A 9003-nucleotide genomic window follows, 5' to 3' on the forward strand; every position below is an offset into this window, starting at 1 on the left:
AGCTAGGAAGGGAGTCAATGAGGCAGCTGGGGAGGGAGAAAAGCTGAGCCTTAGGAGGTAGTTACCCCATTAAAAAGACAAGAGGGTCCCTTGTTCCTCCACAGCTGGCTGCCATTTGTAATGATTCCCTGCTGGCCTTTGTGGTCCTATTAGTCTGCCTTACAGAAAATCTCCCTGGTGAGAGGGGCCTGCGACATTAGTAACAGCATGATTTGCCATTCTCTGCATACCTTATCTCCCGTCTCCTCCATGAGGCTTTGGCCTTCTCACAGCCCACCTGAAAGATTTTTCAGAATGCTTTGGAGACATCTCTCTACCTCATTTTTCTTGTCTCTAAAATGGAGATAAATATATCGAAAAGAATCAGCCTTACATGAGTGCAAGCTTTGGACTCAGACCCGAGTTGAAATCCTAGGCCTGCTGCTACTCCTTAGCTGTGAACTTTAGTGTCTCGTCTAAAAAATATACTAAAACACAGAGTGGTCAAGAAAATTTAACAAAATGAGGGAAAATATATAAAGTATCGAGTAAGTCCCTGGCAGAGTAGGTACTAAACACTCATCTGTTTCTCAGCCTGGCTGCAGAGCCTGGGGCCCTTCCTCACTGAAGAGTGGGGACTGAAGGGGCAATAAAATTAGCGACTCCTCAGGGGCAGGGACCAAAGGGTCTTTTCTACATATATTCCACAATATAAGTGCTAAATGAATGAATGCGTATGTGTGTATAAAATTCAGTCATGCATTTGTTCATTTTTTGACTCATCCATTGGATATTTATGGTGTGTTTGCTATATAACCTCTCTGTCTAGTTTCTCCAGAAGATTTCAATATCTCCTGGAGAAGAAAAAAAGAAGGTCTTTTCATCACATGCCAGTTCCCCTGAAGGTTGAGTGGGACACAGGAATATTCTTTACAGCATCCCTAATAAAAATGAGCTAAATCACATTTCTACCTCAGGAGGGAATCCGTTATCTCAAGGACTTAACCAAACATCGAGCATTTCAACCAGGGAATAAGTAACAGAAAGCGTGAACATTATGTCTGAACTTCTTGGATGTTTAAAAAAAAAAAAAAATACAGGACTTCTGCTTCTGGGAAGATGGTGTAGACGCACTTCCCCCTATTCCTCAAACTAAGCACAACAAAACACCGGCTCATTACATATAAAACAGGAAGACTGAAAGGTGGAGAGCGGAAGGCAGACTGGCCAGGGCCTTGGGACCTAAGCAACAACATGGTGGTAAGTTCCCTGTCTTTTTTTTTTTTTTTTTTTTTTTGGCCTTATATATCTTAGATTTGGAGCTAAGGAAGCCTGCAACCCAGAAAGCCCCAAAGAAGCAGGCAGGGGAGGGGAGGGGAGGGAAGGGGAGGGAAGGGAAGGAGGGAAAAGAGGAAAAAAAAAAAAAGAAAAGAAAAAAAAACCCTGCTCTCTCTAGCCAAAGAATGAAGAAAAGGCCAGTCTAACAAGGCAGGAAACTTTTAGATAATAATGGCTCTACTCCAGCCAAACATTATAGGGAAAACTGTGGCTCTGCCAGCAAAGGCTGAGTGGGGAGCTGGGACTACCACCCTTCCAAGCTGTCATGAGGTGCCCCACCTTCCTATATTTGAGGTGATGCCAGACGAGGCCAAGTAGAGAGCTTGGACTTTCATTCTCCCCAACCCCCTCGTGAGTCACAAGGCCCTCCTCCCACAGGGTTAGTGCAGGGCACACAGGGCACCTGGACCTGGGGTTCCACCCCCAACTGGCCATTGGGAGGCCCCCCACTTCCTATTGGGTGTTTCAGAGGAGGCCTAGAGAGGGTCAGTCAGGACGTTCACCACTGCCCAGTGATGACAAGCCCAACCTCACCACAATGTCAGACCACAGTGGGGAGCCCAACCTCTCACCCCTGCCTAGCAGTAATGAGGAGCTCCTGGCCTTGCCTATCAATGGAGGCACGTGGAGAGTCTGGACTGCTCCCTCTAGTCAGTAATGAGACAGTATCCTGCTCTTCCTGCTGGAGCGATGTCATAAAAAGCCAGTTAAAACAGAAGTTTAAATATTATCCAGTCTCATTACATAAAACAAAAATGTCCAGTTTTCCATTAAAAATCACTCGTCATACCCAGAGATCTCAAACTGAAGGAAAAAAGGTGCCTACCCTGAGGTAATATTATAGATGTTAGAATTATCTGACAAAGCTTTTAAAGCAGCCATGATTAAAAAAAAAAATACTTCAACAATTACAAACATGCATCGAGCAAATGAAAAAAACAAGTCTCAGCAAAGAAACAGAAGATGTAAAGAAGAACCAAAGGGAGATTTGAGAACTGAAAAATATAATAATTGAAATTAAAATGTCAGTGGATAAGCTCAACAGTAGAATGGAGGGGACAGAAGAAAGAATCAGTGAACAGGAAGATAGAAAAATTGATGCTACCCAGTCTGACAAGCAGAGAGAAAATGGACTGAAAACTAAATGCCCAGAGCCTCAGGGACCTGTGGGGCTAGAACAACTGATCTAACATTTTCCCCATCATCAAAGTCCCAGAAGAAGAGGAAAAGGAGCCTGGAGCAGAAAAGTCCTCATAGACCTACAGGTTCAAGAAACTGAACAAACTCCAAAGAAATCGACTCCAACTCATCATTGTCAACCTTCTGAGAACTAAAGACAAAACAATTTCAAAAGTAGTGGGACAGAAACACCTTATCTATAAGGGAAAAATGACTTTCGAATAACAGCATATTTCTCATCAGAAACCATGGAGGCCGGAAATAAGTGGCACAACAGTTTTCAAGTGACAAAAGAAAAGAACCCTCAATCTAGGATCCTATATGTAGTGAAAATATCCTTTAGGAGTGAAGGAGAAATCAAGATTTATCAAAGGAAAGGAAAGAGAATTTGTCACTAGCAGACCTACCTGAAGAGAATGGTTAAAGGAAGTTCTTTAAACAAAAAGGAAACAATAAAGGAAGGAAACTTTTGAACATCAGGAAGGAAGAACATAGTACACAAAAATATAGGTAAATATAATAGACTTTCCTTCTCTTCTAGAATTTTCTAAATTATGCTTAATATTTGACACAAAAATTACAACATGATCTGAAGTGATTCTAAATGTATGTAGAGGAAATATTTAAGACAATTATACTGCAAATGGAGGAGGGTAAAATAATGTAAAGAAAAGTAGTTTTTTATTTTTCACTCGAACTGATAAAATGACGAAGATAAATGGTACAGCCACTCTGGAAAACAATCGGCAGTTTCTTAAAAAACTAAGCATGTAACTACCATATGCCTCAGCAATTAAATTCTTGGGCATTTACGTTTGTATGAAAACCTGCACACAAATGTTTATAGCAGCTTTATTTGTAATAGCCCCAAACTGGAACCAATCCAGATGTCCTTCAACAGGTCAATAGTTAAACAAACTGTGGCACAGCCATATCACGGGACACTAGTCAGCAACCGAAAGGAACAAACTATTGATACGGGCAGCAACCTGGATGAATCTCTAGAGCATTATGCTGAGTAAAAAAAAGCCAATCCCAAAATGTTACCATATGACTCTATTTATATAGGATTCCTGAAATGACAAAATTATAGAAATGGAGAGCAGATTTGTGGTTGCCAAGAATGAAGGAGGGGGTGGGAGCAGGAGAGAAGTGGGCATGGCTAGAAAATGGCAGCATGAGCCATCCCTGTGGTGATGGAAATGTTCTGTATCTTGACAATATCCTGGTTGGGACATTGTATTATAGTTTTAGGAGATGCTACCCTTGGGGAACTGGGTCAAGGGTACACAGGTTCTCCCTATTATTTCTTACAACTGCATGTGTGTGAATCTACAATGATTTCAAACTACAAAGTTTAATTAAAAGACAGTTTTTAAAGACATAGTCTTTCAACAACACAATGGCAATTTTAAACTTGGGACCTCTGGGCCAGTGTTAGAATAGGCCCATTGGCTGGTGTCAGAGCCCCAGGGGCTGTACTGGCCGTGCTCACAATTAGAAGCTTCTTTCACAAGCTTTCAGAGCATTTGTATTGCTCTGCCAGAATCGAAAGGAAACATTGCGCGGGGCATTTTCTGTCCATGAATTTCTAATTGCCTTCCCACTGGGTGGCTGGGGAAGGAGGGCAGATCACGCCTGCCAAGGCTCAAAAGCCCTGCTGCTCAGAGAAGGGAGGGGAAGTTGGAGGAGGCCCTTGCACTCCGCTGGAAGGGGAATGTGTGGGGCTAGCCTAAATGCCTGGAGTCCCGCAGGACTGAGCGGGCTGCGTGTCCCTTGCCGCTGGCTGTGGGTACAAAGCGGAGGGGGTGGCGGAGGTGTGGCTGTAGTTGTGAATCTGAGAGGAGACATCCAGCAGGTCTCCAAATCTCGGAGCTCTTGGGGGGAGAACTCGAGCTCCATGGATGTGAAAGAATCAGAGCACAGGAGATAGTGAGGCTTATCCGTGAGGCAGGCTCTGGTGTCCATGCTAAATTCTATGGGTGCTATGGGTGTGAGATGGGAATAGTGTGACCGTATCTAAAGGGACAAATGTGCTGAAGCAGGTGGCCCTGGACTTGTTTTGAAGTGTTTTGGAAGCGCCCCTTCTCATAGCGGTGGGTTAGTGGAGCCCAGGACCCCATCAGTAGCCAGGCTGTTGGCACAAGTCCCTGGGTGGGAACAAGAAGGGGGAGGTGGACCAGAGCACAGAAGAGGTAGATGGTGAAGTCATAGGGCTATAGTGGATGACCTCTCCCTCAAGGTGGGGCTTCCAACTTTTAGCTCGGGCACACACGTGCCTCCTCTCGACTCTTCTGATAACATTTCTCGTCCTCAAAGAAGGTGGACATGCCCATGCTGTAAGGCCCTGCCACACCATAGTTTCAGAGCTAGGCCTAGATATGCACTCAAGTTGGACCAACACATTCTCTCTCCCCGGGATTTCATGTTTGGGACCGAGGGACATAGCAGCAGGAAGGCCTAATGGTGGAGGCGTGTGAGTGGTACCCTTGCTACTTGATATGTGGTCCAGAGACCACCAGCAGCACCCAGAGATTTTATCTACCTGACCTCAGGCACCACCCCAGATCAGCTGAGTCAGAATCTGCCCATTAACAGATCCCAAAGGATGTGTGCTCATTTAAAGTGGATAAGCATGGCTCTAGAGAGAAGGTCCCCAGACGCCTATTGCTAAGAGAGCTGCACCATTCCTACTGCTCTGAGAAGGATGGTGCCACCCTTCCTCGGATTCCGGTGAAATACGATTGACTTGCCTTTTCAATCATTACAATGCATACGGGCAAGTCAAGGGGGACGGTGTGACTCAAGGGCAGGGTGACCCAGTTTGCCACACCAACTGAATGTCATCAACAGAGGGTGGGGTCAGTCCTCTGTGTTCCTAGATGCTTTGACTCTTGTTAAATGAAAATCCTCCTGAAATGAAAGTGTTTTCACTCATTTATCTTTTAGTACGAAGTATCTTCTCAGATTCATTTCAAGAGGACCATTTGCTGGGATGGATATAGGAGAGGTCATTGAAACCCTCTCATGTTTACACTTTGGCAAAACCTGGTTCTGCTTCCCCAGATAAGGCCTGTATTGAAATTGCTCTGTGGGGCCCCTTTAAATAAAGCGTGAAGATAATTATATCTCAATAAAACTGAAAGAAAAAAATGTGAAGAAGACATCTCTCCTCTCTCCTCTGGGAAGCCCTCTCTGACTAGTCCAGCCCATGGTCACCTGACCCTTCTCTGAGCCTCCAGAGAAGCCGTTCTTTACTTTTCATGTGCCATACACCACTTTACAGAATAATGTTTTCAAATGCATAAAATAAGAATCAAAGGCTTTCAAAGAAACCAATTATATTGAAATACAGAAATCAAAATATTTTAAAAGGTGAGCAATTTAGTAATATATATGGTTCTTAATCAACATTAATACGATTTAGCAGCAGGTCCAATAGTCACTGTAATTTCAAAGTAGTGATGAGAAAATGATTTGAGATATCTGCAAAAACTGTACTGTGATATGAAAATATTTTACAATTTCTATGAATGATGCAGTCACAGGTTCTGCTAATACCGCCATGGTTTGTTTAATTTATAATTGAAAATGCTAAATTTCAGTCCTAGGTTCATGAAAACAAAGATGTAATTTTTTTCCACCCAAGTTCATGGATCCCCTGAAGCGTATCTAGGAAGGATTGGTGGACCTGAGGTTAAGAATCTTTGCCTGAGGGAGAACATGGTCAATAACATGTAATAAATTCACTCTAATGTGTAAAACACCTAAAGTGTTTTAAAAACTGCAAGCCAAAAATAAATGAACAGACAAAACTGAAACAGACTCATAGATACAGAGAACAAACGGATGGTTGCCAGAGTGTGTGTGTGGGGGGGCGTTTGGGGAGCTGGATGAAAAAAATGAAGAGATTAAGAAATACAAATTGGTCGTTACAAAATAGTCATGGGGATGTAGGGCACAGCATAAGAAATACAGTCAATAATGTTGCAACAACTATGTATGTGCCACATGGGTACTAGACTAATTAGGGGGAATCACCACATAAATTATATAAATGCCTAACCACTGTGCTGTGCACTAGAAACTAATGTAACACAATATTGAATGTCAAGTGTAACAAAATAAATAAATAGAAATAAAACCCGCAAGCCAAATCGATGTGTATTATAATAAGATTCCAGTCGCCACAGCTCTTTCACTTGCCTTGCCCTGGGGCCTGCTCCTCTTTTACGTGGCACAGTTTTGGCAGGTTCTGTGCTCAGTCTACCTGAGTCTGACGTCTCTTGTCCCCTGGACCACCAGCAGCTCCAGTGCACGGCAGGGGCTGGGCTCAATAGGAGCACACAATCAGCATTTGTTGACTCTCTGCCTGTAGTGACTTTTTTTTTTTTGAAGGGGTACAGGACTTTTATTGGGGGACAGTGTGAACTTCCAGGCCTTTTTTTTTTTTTCCAAGTCAAATTGTTGTCCTTTCAATCTTAGTTGTGGAGGGTGCCGTTCAGCTTCAAGTTGTTGTCCTTTCAGTCTTAGCTGTGGAGGGCGCAGCCCAGCACCAGGTCCAGTTGCCTCTTTCTAGTTGCAGGGGTCACAGCCCACCATCCCTTGCAGGAGTTGAACTGGCAACCTTGTGGTTGAGAGCCCACTGGCCCATGTGGGAATAGAACAGGCAGCCTTTCGAGTTAGGAGCATGGAGCTCTAACCGCCTGAGCCACCATGCCGGCCCTGTAATGACTTTTTGAATGCCAACATTTTAAGATTTTGAATTTTTGATTATCCGTCCTGATTACTGAACCCCTCAGTAGGTGTCTCGATTTTTTAAAAAAATTGTCATTTGCCTGTTAACCATTAGATGGCAGCAGCATCCCACAGAATGTCTTTTCCCAGCCCTTAGTATCCAATCCAAGGGCTATTTATTTTTTTAGAATCAGTTCTAGTTCACTCCTAGAAAAACCAAGCTCACTCCCCTTCATGACCTCTCCACACCTGCTTGGCTTTCCCGAGTCACCACTGCACTGTTTTGTTCTTCCTGTTGGGTGGCAGTGCAGGACCATGGAAGAGTGTGGGCATGTAGGTAGGCTGTCCAAGGTCACCCACAAAACGATCTGACTAGTCTGCATGGGGAATTCAATTCCTCCCAGGATTTACTGAGCACCTACTGTGTGTCAGACCTAATGTTACGCTTCCCCTACATGGATACACTGTCGCTGTCACAGATGTGTTGCCACATCTGAATGAAGGGGAAGTGTAGCCGTGCTCTTTGGGGGAATGGAGAAAGCTTTAGAGCTGCAGTGAAGGACCAGTGCTGGTATGAGCAGTCATGCTCTCACCGGGTTTTTCTCTCCACTTGGAAAATTTAACTCACAATGGACTCTGTGGCTACAATGAAGCTAAAAATATGTATGTGGATGAAACCTTGAAGGTGACATGCAAAGATGAAATTAGTAGTTTTGATGCAATTGAAGAATGATGGCCTTTAGGAAATGTTCTCTATACAAACTGCTCTGTTATATTGCCATTATATAATTTAAGAACTAAAAACATTAAAAAACATATAATTAATGTAGGAAGAAGTAGACCTTAAGCTAGGCCCCCAAACCTATCACGCATGCTATTTGTAGATGAATCAGGTTTGGTGATTGTGTTTGGGCTGCTGAAATTGGCAGGAACACAGAGCGCTTTCATGTGGGGCCAGCTGCTTTGTTTGCTTCAAGGTGGAACAAAAGTCTTTTAATCTTCAAATCCAAGAGGCAGGCTGGCTTTAAAGGCTTCCCGTATTCCAGAGCGGCACAGCCAAATCACAAGTCTTCTAAATTAGATGTGACTCTCCCTCCCTTCCACATGATCCTTTACACAGGCAAAATGATGGGTGAACTGGGTCAATTGATTCTTCAAATCTCCCTGAATCAAATGGCCAGTAGAACCCCCACCCCCAACACACACACACACACACACACACACACACACACACACACACACACAGAGTCACAAACAACAATAATACACACACACACACCATACCACCACCACCACCAAAGTTATTAAAAAACCAATAAGAACTTGAAGAGAATAAAACTGCTCGGGCTGAACTACGGTGGCGGGGAAAGGCATTTTTAAGCCTTGGCAAACAATGGAAGTAATGACCAGGAAGGGAAGAGGCTGGATGGTGCTGTGGACCCAGTAAACTCTGAAACGGGGAATGCGGTCCTTTCCGAGACCTTGGTGAAGGAATCTAGGTTCATCAGTTTCTGCACTGCTGTGCTCTCTTTTCCTAATACAAATGCCTTCTGACAAATCCCCACTCTGTTGCTGCTGAACCAAGGGGACAAGGCATTTCCCAGACACTCTCATTAGGATGGCTCTCCAGAGAGCACAGCCACCCTAGCGGTGGCAGCAGCATGGGGATGGGGTGGAGAAGCATGGGAATTGATGGGACACACCTGGATTTGGGAAGCTGGATAAATTGAAAGAACCAAGCCCTGAGGGAGGGAGTCGGGGAGCTCTGTC

Source organism: Rhinolophus sinicus, chromosome 2 (assembly GCF_057876585.1).
Source record: "Rhinolophus sinicus isolate RSI-liver-muscle chromosome 2, RSI-T2T, whole genome shotgun sequence".
NCBI classification, from domain to species: Eukaryota; Metazoa; Chordata; class Mammalia; order Chiroptera; family Rhinolophidae; genus Rhinolophus; species Rhinolophus sinicus.